Below are 14,562 nucleotides of genomic sequence, written 5' to 3'. Positions count from 1 at the left end.
CATTCTGCAATGTGCATCAAGTTTGACCTCTTCCTGAACTGTAAGTGTTCAATAGCCAAGGAAAACCCCTTCTAGAAGGTTTTGGGACCTGGTGAGCCCTGCAGGAAAGCTCACAGCCTCACTCATCTCCAGCAGTTTGGGAACTGCTGGGAGCCGCATCCGTGGGAGTCTGGAATGCTTAGGAAGGCGGTCTGCAGCCCACACTGTACTGGAGCTGCTCAAAGATTCTTGCTCGTCTAGGATGTAAAGAACCCAGAGAGCAGCCTTGTTTTAGGAAAGGAGGGACCTGCTTCTTCTAAAGCTGTCAGGAAGCAAAGTGGTCTCTGGGGGTCAAATTTACTTTTTCACAGGACTTAACAAAGAAAGGGATATTTAAATGTACTTTTGAAGTTTTTAAGTTCTGATTGTTAGTGAGTCCCTGTCCTAGCGCTGTCTTAGGAGCACCTGGGGACGTGTCTGAATACAGGTTGCTGTTCCCTTCGTCCCACCTCCACCCCAGGACATGTCTTGAGTGAGGCTCAGGAATCTGGATTTTCACTGGACTCCTTAAGTGATCTTTATGCAACCAGACCAGTGCCACTGTAAATGAAGTGATGGTGAATGCTGTCACTCAGGGACTTCCTGCATGACAGGGACATCAGAAGGAGCTAAGACTGGAATGTTCTGGAGAAGCTCTTTTTTTCTTAGGAAAAGTGATCTTGGGGTTTTGGTATGGCAGGGGAGAGGGAATGCTGAGTCCCAGAAACTCCCAAGTCAGAGCTAAACACCACCTCCTTAAGGATGCCAGCCTGCTGGCTCTCCATCCTGGGCAGCTTGGTCAGGGAACTCCCAGCAGCCCCTAGAGATGCAGTCAGTGGGAGGAGGAGTGTAGGAAATGCCAGTGTGTGACAAATACCATCTCCGGAGAACACTGGTAAGATTCCCTCTAGATGCCCTGCGGGTCAAGCCGAGTAGCTGGGTTGGGGGCGGGAGGTGGGTATTTCCGAAGTCAGCCTGAGGCTCCACAACATCATCTTCTGTTGCCCTGGCTCCAGACCCATCTCACCTGTCGATATGGCTTCTGCCAGGTGTGCCTGCACTTGCTGCCCAAGGCTCCTTGAGCTGCCCAGTGCACACACAAGCATGGGTATTAAGAAACCTGTTCTGAGCCATCCCTTTGGGTTAGACTCAACCCCTGAGAGAGGCTGAAGGCATTTCTGATCATTTGGGAGTTTCTGTAGTACAATCTCCCCTAGAAGCCCCTGACTATGAATCCTCCGGGGAAGGAAGAGGCTTGCTTCCCGATATAGAGCCCACTTGTCCACAAGGAAGGAAACAGCTTCTGAGCTAGAGTCCAGGGTTTGCTCTTTTTAACAGCAAACACAGTTACACGACCATTCAGAATTTCTCTTCCGGCCTACACGGGCCGTGGATGTCTGAAATGGAGGGGCGCCTAAGTGGGTTAGATTCATGGCTGGGATCCGTCTTGGCCTCTGAGAAGACTGTGCTGCACCGCCAGGTATCTGAGCAGCTGGGACAGGTATGCCAGGTCAGTCCATCAGCAACTATTCCAGAGCCCGTGCCATTGCCAGGCACTCACCTGGACTGCTTGTCTTGAGAATTAACTTTTAGAAAAGTCAGGGACACATAAGCTGTATTGCAGCCATATAACAGACTGTGACACCACCCAGACCCCCTTTTCCATCTCTGGCACTTATCAGACTTTGCAGAGTGAGTCTGGTTATAACAATTTTTGGAGGATTCAGACGACGTCTGGTTTAACACATCTCCACTCCCAGTTTCCGCGAAGTTCTGTCTTTAAGGTGGACCGACCGGGCTTATTGGCAGGAGGCTGGGGCACTACTGGCCTTATCTGGTAACGTTGGTCTGGGTATGTGGAAACCCCTTTTCTTTGAACCTAAGTGACAATGGCAAGGATCATTTAGTTAAGAGGATCATCCCATCAGAGACAACCAGTTTGGGAGCTCAGAGAGTCATCACGTATGCCCATTATGTCCTCAACACGTCCCAGGCTCTGAGTAGAGAAATGCTGGGGTTGCTTGCACTTAGCCAGGGCTTTGGAGGAAACGCTTCTTCCTCCCTCATCCGCGCAAGAGAGTGTCACCCTGGCCCTCTGGCAGCAGCTCTGGAGAAAGTGTCCAGAGCCAGGAGCCTCCTCTTGCTCCCTTGATGCTGGTCTCTCCTCCCAGAGTCTTCAGACTGGAGTGGGTGGTGGGTGGCTCAAACCACTCCCATCACCCTTCCCGTCTGAGTCAAGAGGAAGCGGATTCTGCTCCCCAAGGGGAAGCAGAACTAGAATTTCATCACGTATTCCTTCCTTCATTCATCTTCCAAATATTTATTGAGCCACTGCTGGGTGTCAGGCAGTCCCTTTGGGACCCACCTGGTAGCTTGCCGGCCTGGATGCTGAATACACACTACGGGGAAGGCACTATCAAGATGAGGCCAGGCAGGCCGGGTCAGGCCCTGGGACATCAGGTGTCAGGGCAAAGGTGAAGGGAGGCATGCTCAGTGCAAGGGTTCGAGTGGTATCCAGGAAAATTGCAGGGCAGCTGTGAGGCCTGGGGGAGAGTTAACACCATGGAGCTCCCAGGGGTCTGTGGTCATAGCAGCCGGGGGAGCTGGTCTGCCATGCTTCCTCCATCGAGCTGCTGCCAGCACGCCCGGCCCCACCCTCGTGCCCAGCTTGCCTGGATTTGGGGAGCAGGTACAGACTCAGAACAGACACTTCTCCCGGCAAGGGCAGCCTAGAAAGAGATCCAAATGCTTAGACCCCTGTGGTTTGTTCTCTGAGGTTAGCAAGGAGATCACAGGAGCCCTGACATGTGGGCCTTGCCCTAGAGGTTTCTCTGTGGGAGTCTCCTTCCCATAGTTAGGAAGGGGAAGCCCAGGGACAGGAGCCAGTGCCCCAGAGCCTCCTCCTCTGAGAAGCGGTGTGGAAGCATCCCTGTGGTTCCTCAGTGCACGTGGCGTGAAACTGTGCCTCGCGCAGCTCCGTCCCATCAGGGCCCCAGGCCTGTGTTTCCTCATCACAGTGTGCTTGTCTATCCCCAGGTGACAGCAAGATGAGGTTGAATGAGGCATTTTTGGATTTTTAAAGTTCTTAACTCCTCCCACTCCATAGATGCTGATAAAGATTTTTTTTTTTTAATCACAGGGCTGTTTATAAGGCAGATTAAACCTCATAAAGACTTAATAGACTGAAATTGCTAAATCATCCAGTACTCAATAGTCCGGTACAAAACACGGAAGTAAAAAGACCTTGAGCTGATTATGACATTCAAGTGATACATCATTTTGATCAGAAAAGGATGCAAGAAAAGTGACTGAAAGTCGGTCTCCCCAGCCACGTGGCTTTGATCTCTGGGAAAGTGACTATTCATGAAGACAGCAATCCATAGGTCTTGATTAGCCTGTTCAAACCGGTGTCTGTGATTTCCCCATGGATACAGCACAATAAAGTCAGCAAGTGTCAGGCTGGGCTTTAAACAGCTGTCTTTTTCAGAGAAAACTCAGTTGCATAAGGGGAAGGTTGCTGTGCCAGCCTAAAGACAACTGTTTACAAACATTGTACTTTCTCTCTAGTCCAGGGAGGGATCTTGTTCAAGACACAAAGAGGAAACAGATGACTCTAGTTTTAAATAAGATCCCTTTAATGAGCAGCAGCAAATCAGTACAAATGAAGACAAGCATCCTGGACTGAGAGGATTTCCTCCTTCCGCTCCCAAAATGCCACCAACCGGGCTATAGGCAGCTGTCTCCTAAACGGGGGGCTCTGGTTTCCATGGTGGTTGGGTCAATCTGGTAGATATTCAAACCCCTAAACCCACTTCTTCGTTTAAGTCTCTGGGAACTTGTCATATTTCTAGGCAGGCAGCTGAAATTTCCCCATGGTTCTATTTTTCATATTTTTGCCAGTAAATGTAAACACAGCACCAGTCAAGCGTTGAGTCCCCAGAATTTGCAGCAGGGCCCCCAGAGACTGGTTCGATGGGGAACAAGCATGGACAGAAGCCCCCAGTCTTCCCGGGACAGTCCTGCTTTATGCCTGTTGCTCTAGAGTCCCACCTCATCTGCGTTTGCACTCTCCAACATTTCCTGGTTTGGATGATGCACCATGGAACCGTCCTGAAGGAGGTCATTTCCCCAGTCCCGGGCATCATTTGAAGGAATTGATGTGCACAGGCCCTTTTGTTTGGATGAAGGATGAGAATTGCTTAGGTGGGTGGGCTTGAGTGAGGCCAAGGAAAGGGGCCCACTCTCGGCTCTGCTGTCTCCACAGGAATCACAGACTAAATCAGAGGCTGAAGGCGCTCCACTCATGAGGGGACTTGTGAGATTTGGGAGAGAAGGGCCGTCTCCGCATTTTCTGGTGAACGCAGAGGCAGCATCTAGACAGAGACCCAGGAGATGCAGCAGCTGAGTGGCTGGGAAGCAGGCTCTGTCCTAGAGCTCTGGCACCCTTCCTCCCAGGGCTTGACCAGAGGATGTGCACACTTTTTCCTGAGCACAGTCAGGACCTCCAGTAGCCACCGGGGCGCCTGCATGAGAAGGTAAGATGCCTGAGATTGTGTTTAACTTACTGGATAAGCTTTAAACTTGTGTTCAAGAATTGGTTTAGAGACCCAGGTCTGCATCCTCCTTCTGGAGACCTCTGGGGCCAGAGAACAAGGGAGGCTGGTCCTCACGTGCCATGTTGGGTCTGCATGGCCTCCAGGGGAGTCACTTTCCCTATTTAACCACACATTCCCTGCACAGATGGTATTTATGCTCAGGAGATGACTCAATCCTTATCAGCATAACTTTCTATAATAAATATCCCTATCAAGTTCAAACTCACTGGGCTTCAGAGTGAGTTGGGTGGTATTAAAAGAACTTCTCCTTTTCTAGGAGCTCTGTAGATTTTTTGGAATTTACTCACAAGATCCACTTCTCTATGACTGTGACTATGTTAGACTTCTTTATTTAAGATCTGGGTTTCACTTAACCAATTCTTTCACTTAACTAGCTATATCATCTCAAGATTCTTATTGTCTCTGTGCCTCAATTTAATCACTTATAAATTAGAACAATATTACCGACCTCATAGAGTTTCTTGGAAGATGAAATGAAGTCATGGCCCAGAGAAAAGTTGAAACAAATATTTTTTGAATGAATAAATGACTAAAGCAATAATATAAATGTGAAAAATTATCAACCGACACATTGTATATGATGAGACTTGTATTTACTGACTGTTGTCTATGTACCAGAAACAGTTCTAAGTTCTTGAACACGTACCGTCTTAAGGTTAAGTGAAGGGATTGGGATGCAAACCTGTGTCTCGTGGGCACCCAAGATCATGCTCTTACCTTGAGCTGTGTTGCCTCTTCTATACTGGTGATAAACTGCTTTGTCACCGGGGACTCCCTGGGAAAGAATGACCAGGTGCTTTAACTCTGGCTCCCTTTACTTGAATGTAAATGAGATTCCTATGGTTTTATAACTTACTGAGTTTAATAAGAAAAAATATCGCTATGACATATGTTGATATGAACAAAGATTTTGGTGTCGGCACTAAGTAATCAATACCAAATATTGGAATCAAGTCCCCAGCATCTGTTAGTTGTTACTCTGAGCAGAGGACGCTTTAGGCTTCTGCCTCAGAAATAACTTCATTGAAGTGGAGACAGAAACCAGTTGTTCTACCACCTGCCTTCTGGTTGGTGAAAACCCAAGTACATAATGATGTGACTCTACCCCTGCACCAAATAGTGACACTCCCTCTCTGGCTGCTGGAAAAGGTTTCTGTTTTCTTGGATACAACGTTTCCCCAGGTTCTGATGGCCTCCAGTGATTTTTGAATTCATTCTCTTTCACTACAAAAGTGTGTACAAGCATTTGCTCAAAGCGGGTACAAGCATTTGCTCAGAACTGTGTTAGATTCTGTGTGGTTGCTTCCAAAAATAGTAGTCCTGGCCTTTGCTGTAAGAATCATGATGGGAACTATCATTTATTATGAGGTTACTATGTTCTAAGGGCTATGTTAGGTGCTTCATATATATTGTTATAGTCAGGGGAAGCTAGTTTATGCTGTGGTAACAAACAACCCCAAAATCTTAGTAGCAAGTAAAAATTTACTTCTCAATCTCATTAAATGTCTACTGCAGTTGGCTGGGGGGGCTCTGCTCCACATTTCTTCATATGCTGACCTAGAATAAAAGAGCTTCTACTTGTTCCATCTATGACATTGCTGGTTGCCATGGCAAGAAGGGAGCACAACTGTGTCTTACATTGGCCAAACCAAGTCCCATGGTTAAGTCCAACTTCAAAGGACAGGGAAATGCTGTTTGACCATGTACCCAAAAGGAGGGAGGTGAGCATTGTTAGTGATGCACAAATGACCACCACACTTATGAGATCTGTCTTAAACCTCAGGACAGCTCAGTGAGGCGGGTCTGTTATCTTTCCCATGTTATAGATGGGGACACTAAGAGAGGTTAAGTAGCTTTCCCAAGGTCACACAGCTAATGAGTAGAGGGAGAGGGACAGTATTTGAACAGAGACCTGGAGCACAGGAGGGACCTTTTACAGGACACCGTGCCCATGGGGCAGGGTCCTCATGGATTCATTCTTCTCGACCACTCTGAGCTTCCCCACCTTTAGTTCTCCTTCTGTATTATCTTAGAGCTAAGCCATGGCTAAAATGTACGATTCCCAGACATCTTTATACCATATGAACTTGTATGACCCACTCAGGCTTCACAGTACCTTGCACAGGTTGGTTATAGTGAAACAAGTCGGGGAATGGCGTTCAAGGTCAGTGGATCCCTGAGCTGGAAGGAACCTTAGAACGTCCTCTCCAGCTACTTCATCTTAGAGGTGAGAAGGGTCTTGCCCATTAATCAAAAACCCATGACCTGACTTGCAATTCTGAGTGCTTTGATTGGTGGGACCTAGATATTTCTATGCATGATGTATTTTAAAAAAGAAGGAAAAAGGCGTGGAGTACAACCCTGGTGGGCTGACTATGATGTGCTTAAACTTGAACGGTGCTGTAACTGGGGATTAGGCCTGAGTAGAAAGGTTAGTATCTCCAGAGTCTGAGATTTCACAGAATCCCACCTCTGGAATTCTTGCATACAATATCAGAAAGTCTCCCTGAACTTTCTTAACTTTGCCATCTTGAGCTCTTAAAGAAAACACTAATTGTATGTTCTGAAATCCAGAAAAAGAAAGGGGTGAGGGACGTTGAGACCAGCCATTCTAGCCCTGGCTAAGCCTCCGCTGGCACAGGCTCCAGGGGTGAGCTTGCCTCTGTGGATTCCCAGCCGGGAAGCACCACCCTGGTTTATTTTCAGAGGTGGAAACTCAAGCAACAATTATCTCCTGTCACAGCAAATTAAAAGTCCAGGCTTACCCATCCCAGGGGCGGGCTGAGCGCAGCCAGTGGCCAGCAAAGGGCCATAATGACAGGCCGAGGTTGGTGCATTTCCTTTAAAGGCATGAGCCACTCATGAAACACACAAAGTAAACAGAGACATAAAAGTCCATGGAAAAGGCCCGCAAGTGAGAGCACGAGTCTGCGCCAAGATCAGAGTGTATTTTGATTCTGCGGGGGATCGAAGACTGTGGCACCTAGAAGTGCTCAGCAGAAGATGAGTTTGGGTCTGTGTTTAAGATAGTGTGGGAGCTATTGTGCGTGACACTGCAGAGGGTGGGGGTGAGTGGCCCTGACTGTCACACACACACACAGACACGTACACACACTCATTGCTATGGCATCAAGAGCATTGCTCCCTTCCACTCACTCCTATCAGAATCTCCATCCCTGCCTGGACTCCTGCCTACCTTCCTGGGGACAAGGCAGCCTGGCCCTGCTGGCCAGTGTTTCTGCTTGAAATACCTCTCCTCTCTTACATTCTGTGCCTGCATCATTGCAGAGAACTTAAGCAAAAGTCACCTCTTTCAGGAAGTCTGCCAGGACTGGTGCTTCTCGGCTCCTGCACCTTCCCTTTGTGACTTCTTTTTGCAGCCAGCTCTGCCACTTTATGTCAGCGAGGACTTGTGGTTGTGTCAGTTTCTTGGGAGTTAGTTTGGGCTTTGTATAAGATCTTTGTATAAGATCTGCAGGAGTTGAGATTTTAATTTTTCCTTATTTTATGCCACACACGTTTAACTTTCAAAAAGCGTTTTCACATCTATCATCTAATTTTGTCTTCAGTGTTACCTCGTGAGGTCAGTGGGTGGGGAAGATGATTCCAATTATGGATGGGAACTTATACAGCAATGTGGCTAAGAATGTGGGCTTTGGCTGGGGTGGGTTTCTGATCTCTCTAAGCCCCAGTTCTCTCATCTGTAAACAGGGATAAAAGTAGCTCCTGCCCGTAGGTTATTTTAAGGATTAAATGAGATAACACGGTAGCGTGCTTACCTCACACAGAGAAAGCGCCCAGTAAAATTGTCATTATTTCAATGGTGATGCAGCTCAGACTCAGAGAACTTCATGTATAAGGGGTGGTAGGAAAGACAGAGAGAGTTGGAGACAGCAGATTCTCTTTGGGCAAATTACTTTGCCTCTCTAAGATAGTAACAACGTCATTTGTCACATATGTCACAGCAGGCTTGGGAGGATTAATTCAAAACTACTTTTGAAAGCATGTTGTGAATTGAGACAAATATATTAATTTATTAATCTGCCTAAATTCATGCAGCCTTTCAGTACTGGAGCCAGATTTCCTTATTCCTGGTGACCTTTCCAGCAGGCTGTGCTTTCCTCTGGAGTCCCCTAGGAGTCCCCATAAATTCTGCTGACTGCCTGTGGGCTGGATAGCGGGGCTGCACACCACAGCTCTGAGCAAGGGGAGTCCCCAGCCTGCCGCCCCTCCCTTTCTCCTGCTTGCCCTCATAGGCAATGGGATTGTGCAGAAAAAGCAGAGCTCAGAAACCAAACAGCCATTTCTGCTGTCCTGACTCCTTTGCCTTATCTCTGCTGTTGGCCAAGAGAACAGGATGGGAGGGTGAGAGAGACCTAACAAAAACAGATCTTAGCCACTGGGAGGAAGCTTAGAATCTACACAGCAACGTGCACCCCTTACACTTCACAAGTGACTTGTGACCCACGTTATTAATCTCACTTTGCTTAAGGACAAGTGGACATATGTGTGAATATTTTACTAGCATTTTCCCATTGGCCCATGGATTAATTTCTCTAAAGCCAGCATCTTTTTGGCCTGCAGGGAGAACGTGGTCTGGTCTCCACTGCATGAAGTCACTTCAGTCTTTTTCCCCCACCGATGAGCAAGTCCAAGGTCAGAACTACCAGGGGTCTGAGAAGTACCCAATGGCTTTCCCTGCTCAGAGAAGAACAGGTTGCTTTGGACATTTCAATTTGGTTGTGAAGTTCTTCAGGGATTGTCTCAGCCCCTTCAGACCACAGTTCTTCTGAAATGTTGACCCAGACAGGGTCAGGTCTGGAGTAGTCAGTTCAGCCTACCCTGAAATATCTTGTTTCCATCCTTCCTGCTTCTGTATCCCCTTTTCTAAGCATTATTTGCTCCAGAACAATTCAGAGGTCTCTGAAAAACTGATTAGATGTGATGAGATAACCATGTAGTCTCCACATGGCCAAAGGGAGTGATGGAGGTCAAGGACTGAGAGATTTGGTCCCGAGCTTGACTGTGGACTCCCAGCATGATGTTGGGAATATTCCTGGAGACCTTCTATCAGAAATAAATGGTCTGGTCCTTTATTCGTCATAAAGATGAGATAGGAATCAGTGAGACTCTGAGCTTGAGCCCCCTGTATGTAAGCTCCTACTATGTCTATCTTTTTTCTTTTTTCTTTTTTTTAACATCTTTATTGGAGTATAATTGCTTTACAATGGTGTATTAGTTTCTGCTTTATAACAAAGTGAATCAGCTATATGTATACATATATTCCCATATCTTCTCCCTCTTGCGTCTCCCTCCCACCCTCCCTATCCCACCCCTCTAGGTGGTCACAAAGCACCGAGCTGATCTCCCCGTGCTATGCAGTTGCTTCCCACTAGCTATCTATTTTACATTTGGTAGTATGTATAAATCCATGCCACTCTCTCACTTCGTCCCAGCTTACCCTTCCCCCTCCCCGTGTCCTCAAGTCCATTCTCTACGTCTACGTCTTTATCCCTGTCCTACCCCTAGGTTCTTCAGAACCTTTTTTTTTTTTTAGATTCCATATATATGTGTTAGCATACTGTATTTGTTTTTCTCTTTCTGACTTACTTCACTCTGTAGGACAGACTCTAGGTCCATCCACCTCATTACAAATAACTCAATCTTGTTTCTTTTTATGGCTGAGTAATATTCCATTGTATATATGTGCCACATCTTCTTTATCCATTCATCTGTTGATGGACACTTAGGTTGCTTCCATGTCCTGGCTATCGTAAACAGAGCTGCAATGAACACTGTGGTACATGACTGTTTTTGAATTATGGTTTTCTCAGGGTATATGCCCAGTAGTGGGATTGCTGAGTCATATGGTAGTTCTATTTTTAGTTTTTTGAGGAACCTCCATACTGTTCTCCATAGTGGCGGTAACAGTTTACATTCCCACCAACAATGCAAGAGGGTTCCCTTTTCTCCACACCCTCTCCAGCATTTATCGTTTGTAGACTTTTTGATGATGGCCATTCTGACCGGTGTGAGGTGATACCTCATTGTAGTTTTGATTTGCCTTTCTCTAATGATTAGTGATGTTGAGCATCCTTTCATGTGTTTGTTGGCAATCTGTATAGCTTCTCTGGAGAAATGTCTATTTAGGTCTTCTGCCCATTTTTGGATTGGGTTTTTTGTTTTTTTGATATTGAGCTGCATGAGCTGCTTATAAATTTTGGAGATTAATCCTTTGTCAGTTGCTTCATTTGCAAATATTTTCTCCCATTCTGAGGGAGAAACCCTCCCATTCTGAGGGTTGTCTTTTTGTCTTGTTTATGGTTTCCTTTGCTGTGCAAAAGCTTTTAAGTTTCATTAGGTCCCATTTGTTTATTTTTGTTTTTATTTCCATTTCTCTAGGAGGTGGCTCAAAAAGGATCTTGCTGTGATCTATGTCATAGAGTGTTCTGCCTATGTTTTCCTCTAAGAGTTTTATAGTTTCTGGCCTTACATTTAGGTCTTTAATCCATTTTGAGTTTATTTTTGTGTTTATTTTTGTGTATGGTGTTAGGGAGTGTTCTAATTTCAGTCCTTTACATGTAGCTGTCCAGTTTTCCCAGCACCACTTATTGAAGAGGCTGTCTTTTCTCCATTGTACATTCTTGCCTCCTTTGTCAAAAATCCTACTATGTCTATTAATACAAACAATTACACATATTAGAGGAATAGGTCCTCACAAACTTATCAGTTCATGGTTCTATCTTTAGGCAAAAGGACCACCAGATGGTGTCGAATCAACCATAATTTAAAAGAGAAAGATGATGTCATGGGGTCCTTTTGATCAAGTCCCATCTGATTTCAGTATCTATGCAAACTTATTGACAGTATCCTAGCATCTTACCTTAGTCACGTATCAGTTATCCATTTCTGCTCAACAATCTATCCTAAAATTTAGTGGACTAAAGCAAAGATTATGTATTTGTTCATGATCCTGTAATTTGGGCCAAGCTCAACTGGACAGTTCCTCTGCTGGTCTAACCTGGGCTCATGTATGCTACAGTCATTTAGCACGTGAGGGGGTAGGGAGTGAGGAGTGCTGACTAAGGGGCTGACCGTTCCAGATGGCCTCAGTCGTGTGTCTGGGGCCTCAGTGGTGATGGCTGGAGCTCCTGGGATGACTGGGACTCTCCATGCTGTCCCTCATCCTCAAGGAGACCAGCCTGGACCCCCTTACATGGGAGTCACAGAGCATCAAGAAGGTGAGGATGGACACTAAAGGCCCATTGTCACTTCTGCCACATTCTATTAATTGAAGCAAGTCACAGGGCCAGCCCAGATTCAAGGGAGAGGGAAAATAGAGTCCACCTTTTATTGGAAGGATGACAACTTCACATTACAAAGAAGGATGCACCTAGGGATGGAAAAAATTGCTGGGTCCATACTTATACTCTATCACAGTCGCTGAAGGTACATTCTTATAAATCAGTCCTCTCTTCCTTTAAGAATGACCTGCTCCTGACAAGTGCAGATGGAGACTCCAAATCTGCCTTTCTCTGGCTGAGTGAACTGGTGTAAATCATTTAAATGGAAATATAGAATGAACATATATGGAATGATAACTGTGTGTAAACTCTATACACACATAACCCTATTTAATTCTCAAAACAACATTGTCCTAAGTCTTATTCCTATTTTATTGCTAAGAAAGCTGATGTTCAGAGAGAGTTAAAGACTTATTCAGTATCACTCAGTTCTAAGGGATGGAGCTGGAAGTTTCTTCATCTATAAAATGGGAATTGGGACTTCCTTGGTGGTCCAGTGGGTAAGGCTCTGAGCTCCCAATGCAGGGGTCCCAGGTTCAATCCCTGGTCGGGGAACTAGATCCCACATGCATGCCACAACTAAGAGTCTGCATGCTGCAACTAAGAAGCCCTCAAGCCGCAACTAAGACCTGGAGCAGCCAAAATTAAATAAATAAATAAATAAATATTAAAAACAAAATAAAATAAAATGGGAATCATAAAACTTATGACCAGCATAGTTGGGAGGATGTAATGAGATTATTATATGTGGAAGTGCCTGTTAAACCCCGAAGCACTGCACAAATGTTAGTTGTAGTTTTCATCAAGCCGGGCAGACTTCTTTGGGGGGAGGGGGGTTCTCTAGGAAGGCGCCAAAGCCATCTGAGCCAGACACCAACTGTTGTGTGTCTCTCAGCTGCTATTTACTTTGGCTTCAGGCCAAGTCCTTCACCTAGTGCCTTTGGCAGTGATGGACAAGGAAAAGCGCTGTGGGCCAGGTGGCAAGACAGGGCAAGCAACAGGTGAGGACACAGGCTTTCCCCACAGGCATGTTTCCATTGGAAGAAGGGAGAGACAGAAGCAAGACCCTGGCTATCTTGGTATTGTCCTCAACTGCCTCAGCAGCAGGTCAGGGATAGAGGAATTGTGTGTTTTTAATTGACTCAAGATCACAGACACATCCATGAATTGCCTTGAGCTTATGTTTTCCCAGCTCTGCTTTTCACTAACTCTTATCCCAATTCTTTCCACTATACCTTATTGAAACCTCATTCCCTTATGATGAACACTTCTACATCTTTGACCTACATCCCATTGTTTCCTCCACTTCCCTGTCTTATCTGGATTGTTCACAACCTAATTTGGGGGAAGGGGGGTTAAAACTTAAAACCTAATTCTTTGTGTAGGAGGCAGTGAGGACTTTCTCCAATCTTCTCCTTGCACATTTACCATGTACCCGTAGGCAAAATCTCTTCTTCCTTTGAGCTTTAAGCTATTCAGATGCACCATGTTCTCTCTGCTCTGCCTTGCTGCTGTCATTTGCTGACCTCCCGTCAGTTACTACCATCATTCTCTGAGAATTCTGGCATCGCACTCACACCCTACCTGCCATCACCAAAGACAGCTTTGACACTCACCCAACATCCTAGACTCAGAGATCCTTAACTTTTACAACTCCACGGCCCTTCATACATATCCCAATGACAGCTGAATACAAAGAATTAAGGCCTCATATGGGGAAGTAAAATTAGATCTACGCCATGTAGCTGAAGACAGCAGAACCAGAACCTGTGGGAAGATGTTAAAGGAGGCAGGTTTCAGCTATTAATCAGGAGGAATCTCCTGGCAGAGTCGTCCGCTGGTGAGACAGGCTTCTTTGCAGGTTGATTACAGAAAGCATTCACCAGAAAAAAGCCTGGAGTCAGGAAATCTGGTTTTGAGTCTTGTCTCTGCTCCTTACCAACTGATGGAATTTGTATAGGACTCAACCTCTTTAAATCTTAGTCTTCTCATACTTAAAATAAATAAAGAAAGAGTAATAGTTTCTACCTCACTAGGTCATAGTGAAAAACAAATGAGATCAAGAGTGAGAAAATATTTATAAATTGTAAGATACTCAACAAATATCATCATACTCAACAATAATCCCTGGGAAGACAGAACCTATGAGTATATAACTTATATAAATCAAAATTTTTGTTTGTGAAGCTAAAAATGAAGAAAGAAGACAATTAAATAATGGATTCTGGTTAAGATAATGGATTGAATACATACATCTATTTTCACTCCCTCTCCAAATCCTGGATTTTTTTTAATACGCATAAACCACAAGGGTGGGGAAAATGGGAGAAGAAACAATGACAGCAACATGTTGGAGGCATGACAGTAAACCTGAGAAAGCTGAATCCTCAGGCAACTGTGGAAAAGTGAAAAGGGAACTCGATTTATCCTACAGAATTTCTGAAACAGCAATTGGAATACCGAATGATGGGCCTTCACCCTCCAGGTGGAAGGTTAGACATGTCTTCTCTCGGAAACCTGACCAGGTCAAGAGGAAACACCTCAAGATACTGACATTGGGGGTTCCAGCCAGATCACCCTATAAGGAAGCTAATATTTAATAAGAGCTACCATGCTTTGAAGCT

The sequence above is a fragment of the Balaenoptera acutorostrata genome, chromosome 12 (assembly GCF_949987535.1).
Source record: "Balaenoptera acutorostrata chromosome 12, mBalAcu1.1, whole genome shotgun sequence".
Taxonomy (NCBI): domain Eukaryota; kingdom Metazoa; phylum Chordata; class Mammalia; order Artiodactyla; family Balaenopteridae; genus Balaenoptera; species Balaenoptera acutorostrata.
The sequence above is the reverse complement of the archived record's forward strand: the minus strand, read 5'-3'. Positions refer to the sequence as shown.